Source organism: Pithys albifrons, chromosome 9 (genome assembly GCF_047495875.1).
Source record: "Pithys albifrons albifrons isolate INPA30051 chromosome 9, PitAlb_v1, whole genome shotgun sequence".
Classification (NCBI taxonomy): domain Eukaryota; kingdom Metazoa; phylum Chordata; class Aves; order Passeriformes; family Thamnophilidae; genus Pithys; species Pithys albifrons.
Genome location: NC_092466.1, coordinates 19,603,572 through 19,618,111, shown reverse-complemented (window position 1 = coordinate 19,618,111; position 14,540 = coordinate 19,603,572). Strand labels below are relative to the sequence as shown.

Genomic DNA, 14,540 nt, shown 5'->3' with positions numbered 1-14,540 from the left:
CAATGACTCTCAAAAACTCTAGGAGTAACATCAGTTCTCTAAGGCCATGGGACTTGTTGCAAATAACTGAACTGGCCAAACTTGATGTCACCCTGCCTGTTTCTTGCTGTGCAGGGGAAACCAGAGGTTAACACTGGAGATCTATTTGCTAATAGAAATAAACATCTGAAGATGCCATGACCTTCATCAGCCCAAACCAGCAGGCTGGTTTAATCTGCTGGCCAAGATGAACGAGACCTATCCAGATTAAATTTGCCTGCAGTGTATTTTGGTGATTCATATTGCCCCTTCTGCCAGCTGAGCTTTGCCTATGGCATATGGAAACATGGAAGGGAATGCAATGCCTGTCTCTGATCTAAGATACTGCAACAAGAAAAAGCCTTGAAGCTAAAAACTGGCTAATTCTGTTTGGGGGCTGTCCCTCGGAAATGATCAGAGGTGAAGTGGGAAGTGTGTCTTACCAACAGTCTTAAAGCCCAGAGGCATCTGGTGGTGGAGTCTGAGCAATAGTCTTTGAGTATCTTTTTGTATAGATGTAAGGGAGGCATCATATATCTTTCTGTAGGGATCTGTAAAAGAACCACTTTAACATATGGAATGAAAGTGGGCTTGCTTAAATTAAATGAGAATTTTAAGGGCAGCATGCAGAGATCTCACTAAAATGGGCATATGAGTAGTATATAGACAGCTTATGGAGGTGAAGGTTTTAACCCTAAGATAGTGGGCAAAACTGGAGTATTCTGAAGCACTGCATTTACCATGTAAAAGTTGCTGCTTATTATCAAATGCAATTTTGGTAGAGTCTTTGGCATCTTCAAAAATGTGAGACAGGTCACATGTTTGACAATGAATTAAATGTTAAATGTCCATTTTTATAGTACCTTGTGTCTAACTGGGAGATTTTATGTATTTTTAAATACTGCTCATTAAGGCCTCCTTTTGTACTATGTATTAAAAATATACAGAGGCTTGCTTCAGGGGGCCGAGCAGCCTCCTTTTGTGTCTAAGCACAGACATTCCTGGGGAGAAAAAAAAGACCAAAGACAATGATGTACCAACGAAAATACTGAAAATCCAGGGAGAGGGTACTCATGTCAGGTGCCAGGAGCCAAAGGCAATGGCAATGAAAAATGCAAAATCCCACGAAGCAGTACTGAGGATTTAGAGGAAAAACACCGCCCGAAGAGACAGAACAATAAAACACTACACCGCTCCAGCGCCGTGCCAGGCATGCAGCGGGGAGCCTGCGCTGCCCAGGCCGTCAGGGACGCCTTGGAGCGCCGATGGCAGCGCGGCCGCTGGGTGCCAGCCCTGGCGGAGAGCGCGGGGGCAAAGGCCCGAAAACACGCAAAGCTTTTACGAAAGCCCCAGCAGGCAGAGAGGCCTGGGCACCGGGAGTAATTCAGGAAAGGGGCTGCTCCCGGGGGCGGGCGCGGTGAGGCAGCGCGGTCGGTGCGGTGCGGAGCCGGATGCCGTGCGGGTCTCCGCAGGGCCGCGGCGGGGCCGGGTAGGCCGAGCGGGGCGGGCGCGGGGAAGCAGCGCGGGTGGGGTGGGGCGGGGCGGGGCGGTGAGCGGTGCCTGAACTGGATGCCGCGCCGGTGCTCCACAAGGACGCGGCGGGGCCGGGCGGGGCGAGCGCGGGGGGCGGTGCAGCCGCAGCCGCAGCCGCGGCGGGCGGGGCGGGGCGGGGCGTGTGCGCGGCCCGGGCTCGATTCATTACTCAGCGGCCGAGGCCGGAGGAGCCGGCGGCGGGCGGTGAGCGGGGCCGTGGGCAGAGGGGCAGCGGAGCGGGGTGGGCGCGGCGGAGGGGCAGCGGAGCGGCGCGGGTGGGAAGGGAGACAGAAAGAAAGAAAGGCAGGCAGAGAGAAAGAAAGGACGGACGGCGGTGCCGCGATGGCCGGGGCCGGCCCGGGCGTTTTGTTTACGTTTCGGGCGGGCGGGGAGCGGGGGAGGCCCCTGCCCTTGGCCCGGGGCGGGCGGCGGTGCGGGACTCTCCGGCCTGGTGACTTTCCGTGTGTGCTCGGGGCAGGGGTGTCTGGCGATGTGCGGGTGGATAATGGCGGGGGCCTCTTTGTTGGTGTGGCAGGAGGGGCAGTGGGCTCGGCGCGGGGCTCCTCCTCCTCCGCCGGGAGCGGGGACACCCGGACAGGCCGCGCCGGCGGCGGGGAGCGAAGGTGCTGCGGGCGAGGCGGGGGAAGGCAGCCCTCCGTGGTCAACTTCCACGACCTTGCTCCTAAAAATGCCTCTGAAAGCAAAAAATACTCCTCTGGGTAATGCAAGTGCTCCACGTACAGGGGCTGCCTGGGTGACCGGCAGTGTCTTTGATTGCTTTGCCTTTTCATTCTTACATTTCTTGCAAAAGCAATGAGCTGTCTCTTCACAGAATTTCTTTTGCTGTTTGCTTTCTTCGTGTCGTTACATTCAGTTTTTTTCCCAAAGTGCCTTTCTTTATGCCCTTCTTCTTGGAGAAGTTCCATCAGTGAAGTTTGACCTGACCACCTCTAATAACCTACAAAACCAAATCCCACTCGATTATTTATTCCAGCTCCTCAGCTACAGTGATGGTTTTGAATCGTGGTGTTGTACATAACAGGCTTGCTGAAGGCTTTCAAGCAATAGAAAAATTCTAGGCGCTTTGGCCTATCTGATAATATAAACACAAAGGGTGTTGTGCTTGTTAAGGGATGGAAAGTATTACTTGCCCTAGGGCATGTGCATGCGGAATTGACTAAGCTTACTCACTGCAGCTGGGTTTTACTTACAGGTGTGGAGACTTAACCGGTGATGGTCTTGCAGGTCACACGAGACCTGGTCTCAGTTCTAGAGGTGCCAACAAATGCAGTTCTAGGCCAGAATAGTACATGGCATGCCTCTATATGTGCCTGCAGGTAAATCAGTGTATTAGATAACTTGGAAAGGGTACAAACTGCAACATGAAATGAAGCTGGGCCAAACCTGTTAAAGAATACTGTCAAAGTGAGTTCACTGACTTACCTGAACATTCCTTGTATATAATGAAGGAAACTATTTATTCTTCTAATGGTAGTTAATAAAAAAGTTGAATTTCAAATAGTCCACTGCTTTGATCTCTGGGAGCAGCCATCATGCCTTTTTGCCCTATTTGATCTGACATGTAACACAGGCAGTTTGACAGTAGGATGCTGTTCTAGAGTTCTGCCGGACATGTGGTGACAGGGCAGGGAACAGACACGTTGCAGGCTGCCTGCCAGATCCTGATGGTTTTCAGGGCCAGCTGGGCAAAAGTGTGATAGAAGAAGAGAAAGAGAAGCATCTGCTGAACTGAAACTAATTCGGGGTTGCAGGGAGTGTACACAGTTGTATTATGAAACAAAGAATTTTAATGACATCTTCCACTGCAAAAGTTCCCAAGGTTTTTAGATCATTGGCTTGTGTAAGGATTCAAAGTAATCTTATGGGCTGTCATATATTTTATGGAGTCTTCTAGGTAAGAAGTATTAGTAAGGTGATCTAATGGGCTTCCAAGTCCTACAGTTTTTGGACTGCTTGTCCTAAGCAGAAGTAGAGTTGCCTTTTGTGTGTGTTTTTTGTGTTTTAACCCTGCTTTTTAGGGTCCAAGGCTTTTGCTGGCTTTGTAGGTGTGCAGGTGTAAGCTCCTTTGCAAGTGCTTTAGGTAAAATTGTTACCTTACTGAATTGTTATGCAAACAGTTGGGAATAAGTGTTTGGAGATAACAACTGAATTTATTTTCTGCCTGCTACTTGCCTGAAAAGAATTGATGTGTTTATTTCATGTATTGTTTGTTTATTTTTTCAACTATGAGCTAATGCATTAGTATTTGAGATCATAATGCTATCTGGCTATTTATTTACTGTACATGTGTTTTGATTTCTTTTTTATCCTTCCTCAACTGCCTAACTTGTTTGGATGCTTATCGTTTAAAAGATATGTGGAAAGTACATGTTCAGCTCCTCATATCTGAAGATTGTTCCAGTGCTCTGGACAAATACAAATGTCCTTCTTAATAGTTTACTGAAAAGTATGATGTGCTATTTCTTAAACTTAAATTTCCCACACCTTCCTCCCTTGGAGAAAAAACTGCTTTGTATGTATATAGTTTTACTGTATTTGTTACATTTAATTTATCACTTTGGAAATCAAACCAATCTTGTTTTGCTCCTAGTCTTTTTAATAAAGGCTAAATGTATTTTATTGCTGTAAATGTTTCCTTTTTTAAACAAAAAAAGCCTTACTCCTTAATTCAAAACTTGCAGAAACAGGCTTCTGTTTATGTTACAGGAAGATCTCTTTGCATTTGAAAGCTCTTTAAAAATCCAGTTGAGGCTACTTGTGTTGCTTGCCTGCTATGAAATAGTTTGCCATGGATTCTGAAAAGCAGTTTTTACTATGATTTAATGATCTAAACATCTGGTTTTCAAATCTTTCAAGAATCTGCTTGTTTATATGGAGCTGGAAATCCATCTTTCAGTTTGATGAAGGTCCTTTCTGGCTGTCCTCATGAAAAGATGAGCTGCATTCAAAGAGGCATTTAGTGATCCATGGCAAGGTGTATTTGTATGAAAGTACAGCCATTGTCTCTTTTATTTGTGTACCTTCTTTTTAACAGTAATTGTACTCTTGGTGAAAGATACTTGCTTGATATAATTGCTCTGAAAACTCAAGGATTTTAATTGTATATATTTCTGTAACGCCACACTATAGTTCTGTGTTCAGTGGCTGCCTTGCTGGAGCAGTTTCTCTTACCTGCTGTTCCTCCTTGCCAGCTGCTGTGTAGCAAAATAGATCAAGGAGCCAACTGATCCAGCTGAAACGAATCGTCCTTTTGGACTGTTTTTCAGCGTGATTAATTCCCTGATGTGTCTGAACCAAACGACTGTGCAGTTGGAAGACCGGGAGGTTGCTTGCAGTGGGGGGAAGGATTGCTGTTGGTAAGGCATATTCCCAAAGCTATTCACAGATCAGGTAGGGATTGCTGGAATACTGAAGTGATGGGAATGTGAAAACCTCTTATGGTGAGAAGTGCTAGTTTAAAGATCTGTTTGCATACTTGGTCTTCTGTTGCTGAGGGGCATTCTGAAAAAAATGTTTATTTTGGTTTCTTAAATGCACTGTAAAGCCCATAATTAATTGGGGTTAAGTATCCATTTGGGAACGAATGTTGATCTAGAAGTTATGTGCCAGTAACTTAGTGTGGAGGGACATATTTTTCCATACCATTTAAAAAAATGGGTAGCATCAATAGGGGCCCTTAAATAAAATGATCTGGAAATTTTTGGACTGAGACAGGGCAGTGGGGTAGAAGATTCATCCTCCCAGTGCTGAAAACTGTTTGTGCTTTTCACTTTAAATACTATGTGAAGGAAAAAATATTAACTATTTTAGGACTGTATTTTATATGCAGGAATGCAAATGCTCATTTAACATTTGTGGCACTTCAAAAATATGTAGCATTTATCTTTTAGGTTATTTTGCTTGGAAGGGGCAGCTTTTAATTCAGTGTTTTAAGCTTCCCTTCTAATGGCTTTTCACAGCTTATTATATCACAGTAATACATGAAGTCTTCAGGAAGAAAGCTGGAAATAACCTACTCTTTCTCTGTCCCAACTCTTATTCAAAATGCAGGATTGTAGATGTAGGTCACTGAGTAGTTTCTGAAGTTGTTTGGATTTACTGAATAATTAGTGGAATTATATTAGTACTAGTCATCTGTACAAGCTTGTCCTGTGGCAGGACTGTAGCCTTCTTAGTGAATGCTGATATTTTTAAGTAATCTGCTGTCTTAAAAGAATTTGAACATGATGCTGGGAAATTCATGATGACTTGCCGATGGGTAGAATACTCTGCCAGTATGTTGAGTTGAAATTTATGAGAAGTAAACAGCAATAGCTGTAGCTGTGCATGACAAAACCTTTAATGAGAATTAGTACTTGAAGAATAAGTTGTAGAAAACAAGATCAAAACCAACCAGAATTGTTAGATGCGTTTAAAATGCAACTTAAGGTTTTCTGATGTAAACTTTATGTTAACTGGGGGAACCCACTAAGCACAGAGCAGTGAACTTTCTTTTGTGAGCTGGAAGACCCTTTCTGTGAAGCACGAGGATTGTGCCAGCTTACTCCTGCTGTAGATTCTACCAAGCCTGTGGGTGAGAACTCCTCCAACAGACTGGAGCTGGCTGCATCAAACTGTGAGAGAGAGATCCATTACTGATGATGAATCAGATTAGCATGGATAACTTCCCAACCAGCTGTTCATATAGTTCTGTTGACTGTTACTTGTTTTGTAAAATATTTTTGTAAGGTTTTCTTTGATTTATGGGTGAAGAGATAGTGATCTTGGTGTACCAAGCATATAATTAATAATGACACATTTCATCTTAGAAAAAAAAGTGTTTAAAGTTAACTGATTTGAAAACTAATTCTTGATTCTTTTTCTGTCCAAACTGGTTGCCCGTAAGGTTGATACTAAAATAAACCTCATTATTGCCCATATGGTCATTTTTATTGTTGGATAAATGCTGCATTTTATCTGAACAAGACAGGGTGTTTATTAATCTTTCTTAGTTCAATATTGTAGACTAATGGTAAAATGGTGACTGGCAGAAAATATACTTCAGCTTAATGGTAATTTGTGTTGCAAACAAAGCAAATACTGTATATGTGCTCTTGTGTGTGTACTCTTGAAATAAACAGAAAGGGCAAACTTTAATTTTACAGTGCTACTGGACAGCTTGTTTGCTGTAATTATTGATTTTGAGTATTAAAAAAAAGACAAACATAAAACTCTGACAACCTTCTATTACTTAGTTTTATTGACATTATACCGAGCATTTTTTGATATTATACATCTTAGAGCTTGCAGGAAAGTGTCTTAGCACAATGTTTATTCTTTTAACTACAAACAGTGGCTAGAGTGTGTGTTCCCATCATTGTAATCTGTGTCCATTCAAACATTTACCTTGCCCCCCCCCCCCCCTCCCCCATATGCTGAGGAAAAGCTGAAATGTCTCCAGTCTGGTCTTTTAATTGTTGTGACATAAGAAGGATAAGTAGTAGGTATCATATTTCTCAAAGTCATGGAATTGCCCGAGTTTATAAAATGAAAATGATTCTTCAGCTGCTGGTAGAAGAGGAGTTGGGGTCCTACTGGGTGAGGAGCTGACCAGGAGTCAGCACGGTGCCCCTGCAGCCCTCAAGGCTGGTTACCGAGCTGCTTTAGAAAGTGCCTGACCAGCAGGTGCTGGGAGGAAGCTGTTCCCATCTCTGGAGCCGCTGTGAAGCTCCAGTGCAGAGCTGCTCAGTAGATCACAAACACCTGCACTGTGTGAGAGACAAACACGGGAGTCCAGCACTTGGTGGGAGCTGGAGCCCCTGGGAGTGCACAAGGGCCGGGGTGTGCAACATCGGGGAGAGCAGGCTCAGGCAGAACATAATTGCTGTATTTAACCAGCTTTAAGCAAGGGGTTAGAGGGGTGGTGGAGCCCCTTTCCCCTCCGATGTACAGTGAAGAGATGACTCAATGGTTGCAAATGGAAATTTCAATAAGACATGAAGGAAATGAATGTCTTGGTTCAGCAGTTGCCCCTGATCATGGATCAAGAGCCCAGAGGGCCCATGGAATCTTTATCCATGGAGACTTGAGACAGGACAAGGTTCAGAGCAGCCTGAGAGAAATACAGATTTGAAGTTCTACTTGTTTTGGGCAGTCAGATGATCTTCAGAGGTATTGCTTTCGAGACACCATATTACAATTCCTGTTTAGAGATTCTAAAACTTTTATTTTCCAAGTAGCTTGGGGAATTTGGCAAAACAAAGGCATGGTGATGTAGATAAACAAGGCTTCTCAGAACTCTGTTAGAAGTTGTGAAGGGAAAAATGATGAGATGTGATAAACATCTTAGTTCAAGTCTGCTGGTAGTCATACTGAGTTTTCTGCCCTGCATTGAACTTTCCAGCTGACTATGTGAGAATTGCTTGCAGGCTAGCATAAAGGACAAAAAAAACTTGGTTGTGGTACCTATCGTGCCTGTGATCACTGTGATGAACATAAAACTCCATTGCCAAAGGAACAGTCAGCAGTGAGCAGCCTGGTAGCCAGCTGAAGTTAGCTCAGGTCTTGCTTTCTGCAGGGAGGTAACGTGTTGGCAGCTGCTTCTGCAAGGGTGGGTGATGGTTCCTTACTCTCAGCAGGAGTGTGGTACCCCAGCAAGGGCCTTCGAGGAGCAAACCAGCTTTGAGTTCCAGGTGATCACAATAGCAGTTCATGCAGAGAGGTGGCAGGACTAATAGCAGCTGTGAGAAAGAAAAAGGGCCATGTCAGAACCATAAATCTGTGTTGTTGGCTTTTAATACTGTGCTGCCTTGACAAGACATCATCTTGCACCTCATTTGTTTCTGTGAGTTCTTATGTATTTGTCTATTTAGTAAAGTCAACCAGGAGTTTTAGGGAAAGGGAGATGAACAGAACAGAAAGTTGCAACCTAGAGTGAGCGTTTTGTATCCTAACAAAGTAGCTGTCTTGGTATGAATCTCTAAGTATGTGAATACAGCAGCTCACGTGTGACTCTAAGAAAGAATTGTGTAGGAAATTTGATGTTGGGGATGGCTATCCTTGAAAACCCTAGATGTGTTCTTTAGCAGCTTTAAGATTAAGATGATGTTGGAGTAAATACAAGTCATGATGCCTACTGGCAATGTCTTGGGTGTAAAAGTACATAGCTTTGACCATGTAATCCTAATTTTAAGTTTTACCATAAAAACTGAATGTAAAAAGTAAAAATTAATGCCATAGTTGACATGCCAGCCAGTGTAAATCTTGATCAATTCTTGATTGTGCATTGTGACTTGCATGGTGACCAACATCACTGGCACCTACAGAGCAGGAAGAGTAGTAACATGAGGTCCTAAAAGGTTTTATTAGAAAGGTGTGGGCTAGGTTCACTTGTTTCATTTAATGCCAAAAAGTGAATATTCAGGAGACACACAGTAACAGGAAGGTCCCTTGTATTTGCACAGTTGCTGCAATGCAAAACTCATTGTTGTTGAACAATAGACTGGGTTTCTTTTGCTGCTTTTTAGAAAAGCATTACAAGTTTCCTGTGCCAGTTTTATGTCAGGATGGGGGGAGGGGGAAAGTCAGTGCAGTTTGTAATAAGCTTATATTGTAACAAGCTTTATAACCCTTATTATTAAAGGGTTTCATTAATATTAGCATGGCATTGTAGGGAAATCAGAAAAGCTTGATGTGACTAGAGCTATTCTATTTCCCTCTTATTTTAGTTTTTTGGAAGTCTTTCTTAGTTATCTTCAGAAAATTTCTTATCACAACACTGTGCATAGCCAGCAGTACTAGTGTATGGTGCACAGCAGTGCTTCTGAAGGGTGGCTTTCTTCTTTTGTAAAAAATAGGAATTCTCAAACTCTTCCTATTTTGGAAACTTTGGTCTTTTTTCGCTAGGGCAGAGCATCAGGCACTACTAAGGTGTAAGAGAAATGGGACAACAGAACAGACTGTAATGTTATTATTAAAGGTTGGTGAAGTTTCCTAGAAACTGCCTAGAAAGTAAAATCTTTATTTTGAAATGTTCTGCCTTCCTTCCCAGCCGTTTCCCAGGAAATTATTGTGCAAAGTAATGTATTGTATTATCAGAGGTATTTCTGAAGGAATTGTTAGTGTTCAGGTTGTCATATGTTTTGCAGATTTTTATTCCATTCTAAACCTCTTATTACAGAGATATTTTATGCCAAATACTTTAGACAGGATTTCATAGCACATTAATCTGCTTGTATTTCACAGATAAATGCATGAATTCATGAAAGTAGCACATTCATAATTGGATTCTAAGTTTTTGTAGTTGGGATTTAAAGTTAAAATGTAGTTTTAAACATTCTGAAAACTTTTTCCCCAGCTGTTATGCAAATCCTTGCATGCTCTAATGGTCTGTGGCTATTGTCCTCTTGATCACTGATATTTCATTACTATTTTAGATCACTTTATATCTTTTGTTTGATGTTGTCCTTTAAAAGAATTAGAGAACCATTTGACCAGTGTCTTTTGTTTAAACATTTAGCTTTCACATGCTTCATCATCTGCAAGAAGAGGTTAAAGAGCAAGCGTTTCCTCGTACCTTCGGAGTAATCCTGGAATGGGATTTTGCTTCTAAACTTGTGCAGATCTCATTGAAGCACTCTGAGTCATGGTTATTGGTTTACTTTGCTTATGGTTTGCCTGTTTGTTCTATATTCCTTTGCCAGTGGTCATTGATTGGGCAGAGAGCTGACATAGGCAGGCAGAGTCTGGTGGAATGGTTGGAATTAGCACTCCCTGGGATAGTCAGCTGAAACAACGTTGTGCCAAGATTAGTAATTTATTATTATCTTGTGAATTTCAAGTTATGTTATGGTTAAGCTTTTTGAATTATATGAACAAGGTGAATGGGCCATGATGTATATGCCTCTGGTAAAAGGGAGATACATAAAGCAATATGGAATGGTGTTCCCTTGAGTGCAGTAGTCCCAGCCATAATCTAGGCAGGAGTATGATCTAACTTGTTTTCTGGGTCCAGCAGAATGCATTCAGATTGGTCTTCTGACAATTAGATTGTGTCCTTAAAAATGGAACAGCTTGGTGAACTGTTGCTTTACTGAAATTTCTCTGATTTCAGATTTTAAGAGAATTGTTTTAAAAAAAATATACCAATTGAAATGACAAATAGTGCCCTGCGATAACCCTGAATATTTTAAGCCTTTTAAAAATGTTTATCTTGGGTTTTTTCCCCCATATACCATCCTTTTGTATAATCTTTTATTTGAAAAAGGATTAAGGAATTGAAAGATCCTTGTCTTAGCCTATCATTTCTGAAAAGGACAGTTTTGCTAAGAATAGTCTTTTAATCTGCTGTCACAACAGCTTCTTTACCAAACTGTGGAATTGTACAAGTTTTCTTTTGATGGAGCCATTCTAGTTTATGATTTCTAATGCAAAACTGACCTGCAAGACACAAAATATTCCTTCTTACATTGTGATAATAGGATTCTTCATGGATCTGTCTGTGGTGAGGCTTCGTGTAATATTACACTGAAGAAGCTCTAGAGGTTCTCTCCTCTGAAATGTAGCATGGCAGAGTGTTTACACAGTTGTGTGTGTGTGTGTGTGTTTTTATTATTTTATTTTTGTAAATTTTCCTTGAAATAGCACTACTCATTCTGGTAATGCTTGGTCTAGAAAAATGCTTTTGTGGTTAATTAAAGTCTTAAGTTCAGCAGTCCATAAAAAAAAAAAAGAAAAGAAAAGTAGGGTGGGAATCTTCATCATTAGAAAAGCCAGTTTACAGTCTGTTTAATATTGCATGCTGCAGCCTATCTGCCTCATTTACATCCTCCTGGCATGTGAATGGAAAACCTGTTTTAAAGGGGAAGGAAGATACTTACCTAAAAGGATCTCTACTGATGTCTAATCACTTAGTAAAAAAAAAAAAGCTATTTGAAGAATAGAGGAACTCTGCAGTGTATTCTGCTACAAATACATAATTTCACTGTGCAACCTCCAGTGTTAATCTTCATGTCATATATACCCTTACCGCAAAATAAGAAATTCTGGAAAACATGTAGTGCAGAGTACCATGTAGCAGCAGAGCAGAGTGTCATTGTAAGAAACTAAATCAGAAGTAATCTGTTAAGTAAGTTGGCCACAGGTGAGGGTTTTCCAGAGACGGTGCGCTGGTACTCCAGAGTAGCTGACTTGGCTGTGAGAAATCCAGGAGAGTGGCATGTGCTGCTGTCTTATTTGCTGCTGATTTGGATATCCGGGACTGATTGTCTGTCACCGAAATCAGCTCATGAGCTTTGGGTAAAATTTGGGTAAATCTTAAACTTCATAACTCTTAGTGCAGTTTTCAGGATGTTTTATGGCTTTTGCTGGAGAGTGCTTGGTGTTTAGATTATGTATCTTTAAAAAAAATTATTCCAGAAACCTGGGAATTTCTGTAGCACCAGGTGTGTAATATTTGCAGATGATGAAGAAATGTCCCCTGCTTGCTTAGAGAAGAGGGAGATGGCTAAAAGAATAGTAGATAAACAAGCACAAATTTTCACATCTTTTCATGGAACTGATAGCATGCGTTCACTTACTGGTCTTTCTTTCCTTGCCCTCAGGCATTTTGACTTACCTTCTCATTCTTCTGTTTTCTGAGTCTTAATTCTGTTTACTTCAACTTCCCAAGTTACAAAGTTAGAATTGCTGTCATCTGTAATGTATGTTTTGCCTAACTGGCAGACAGATCCTAAATCATCAGTCTGGATAATTTTCTTCTGTGACCAACTGCTTTATTCATGGTTGTAAAGGGGAGATAAAACTGAGTGGCACTGAAAGTGCCCAAGGTGAGGTCAGTTATCTGACAGTTTAGGTAATATGAATATGTGGAAGATAAACAGAAATATGCAGCCCATGTGTTTTTTTCCCCCTGCTTTATGGTGATCTCTTTTTATTGTCTCTCTGCTGTTAACAAACAGCACCTTAAATCTTCATCCATGACTACTATATGCATTTTTTAGTGTTATTTGTAGTGGTGGGCTGTGCATGATAATGGCATTATGTGACAATGTCTTAGAGTGTAGAGAAACTGAGGTGCAAGAGGAGGAAGGTGGATTAAATGTAATCCTCTCAATGACAGCTTTATTGATAAAAAGCAGAAGATTGTCTGTTTTGAAAAGAGAATCAGGGCAAAACTTAGGCCAGTTGTGAGTAATTTACTGTGTGTGCATTTGTTACCGTGTACTGCTTTTTCCTGCCTGTGCAAGGTGTGTGATGTGTTTATCTGACTAAGCAATTCAGTTCCCAGCTGAATTGAATTTTCTATTAAACAACAAAAAATGTTTTAATAGTACCAGAAATTACATTGATAGTCTTATTTTGGATCTTTTGCAAGAGCTGTTTCACAGTATGAGAATTCTCTTTAAAAATGTAAATAGCAGATTAATACTGATTTTAATATAGAGGATACTCAAAAGTTTCAGCATTTGGAGTTGGTGCTGCTGACCCCGGTTCAGGACTCAGGACTAGAAAATACTGGTATTTGGTACTTGGTTTGCATAAATTCATGTTTTGAGCTTCTGTGTGATGTGAAGTGCATGTGTTGTACTCCATGGGGGGAGCAGTGTGTGAATTTGCTGTTGGTGCTGTGGCGGTTTTGTCCGTGCCAGTTGACCCAGCAGAGCTGGGAAATGGTTTGGCTGGAGCAATGCTCAGCAACAGGAATTGTGTTTGTGTTTACATGTAATCTCACACTACCTGTTTATAGACAAATGCCAGTATCAGCATTCTGCTAGTTACAGTGTTAATTTTACTGCTGCCAGCCCTAGGTCTTTCCTCACTGTTAAACAGCCTCTGAATCATTAGTTACTTTGATCTGGCATTATATCAGACTGGTGAAGTTACTTGACACATGGAAGCAGAAAAGCTCAAGTTCTGGTTGTCTAATACAAAACTACTTTCTCCAAGTTTCCCTGGTTCCAGATTCAGCTGTAAATGTTTTGGCACTGGTGACTGCAACCTGTGACTGCTGTTTCAGGCTGCCTAGTATTTGAACATAATTTCATGTAGGGAATTCCAGCACTGGTACATAAAACAGTATTGAAAATGAGCTGTTTGGGCTCATACCTGGTTTTGTTATTAACCTTTCACTGTGGTTTCAACACCAGTTAGTGGGAGGTTTCCACTGTTTAGTGGAAACATCTGCTTTTGGCTCAGGTGCTATGGTATTGATCAGGTAGGTCTGACAGGAGCAGTGCCAGAGAGCATGCCAGCTTCAGATTCCTGCCTGTATGACTCACCCTGCAAATATAATCCCTACCATGTCCTGGGTTCAGTGACACCACAGATTGTGTCTGTCCTCAGCCTTGATGAAATTGCATTTTTCAAGAGGGGATGAGTAGCAATACAAAAAGGGAAAATTCAAGGGGCTGCATTTGCCGGCAGCTGCTACTGAAAGCTCAGCTTAGGAAATAGGTATGTTCCTCTTCCCTGGAGAGATTCTTGCCTGGCTACCAGTATTAATTCTCCTCACCATCCCCTCCCTTCAAAGCAAACAAGGAAGCTCCCAGTGCCAGTGGTGCTTGTAGATCAGGCTCAGGAGCTGCAGCTGCTGTCATGGCCCTTGTGTGGGGTCATTCACTGGTTGAAGTAACTGGAAGAAGGAGCAGGTCAGTTTAATTAAGATGAAAAATTAATTATGCATTTACTGTCCTTATTTATTTTTTATAAATTTTTTTTCTTTTAGTGACTTCTAATCTGTCTCTGTAAGCTTTCCGTAGGTGTGAAACTGCATGGCCACATTCTGCCCCCTTCCATTCCAGTTTATAAAATAAGTAAATATTAGGCTGGAAGAGATTTAAAATGCAGGGAGTTTGCTAAATGTAATTTAATTTAAAAAATCGTGTGTTGTTTTTCTATGAAGAATTTTTCCCCTTTCCTACCCTTCAAATTCTACTGTGTGCAAGAGGGAAAAATAGAGGACTGAGCCTGGATGTCGGCTGAATAATTTT

General features: G+C 41.7%; 1 protein-coding gene across 5 annotated transcripts in view; it reads left to right on the top strand.

Annotated features, from left to right (window-relative positions):
- Positions 1 to 1,670: 1,670 nt before the first annotated feature.
- The window catches only part of MAPK8 (mitogen-activated protein kinase 8), a 48,447-nt gene continuing 35,577 nt past the window's right edge, over positions 1,671 to 14,540 (top strand). For 3 of the 5 annotated variants that reach the window (XM_071563202.1, XM_071563206.1, XM_071563207.1), the window contains exon 1: positions 1,671 to 1,755. The gene's annotated coding sequence lies outside the window, so the exon portion shown is untranslated. Of the gene's footprint in view, positions 1,756 to 1,994; positions 2,013 to 4,850; positions 4,929 to 14,540 lie in introns of those variants that run through there. The other 2 variants (XM_071563204.1, XM_071563203.1) reach the window with 2 other exon arrangements.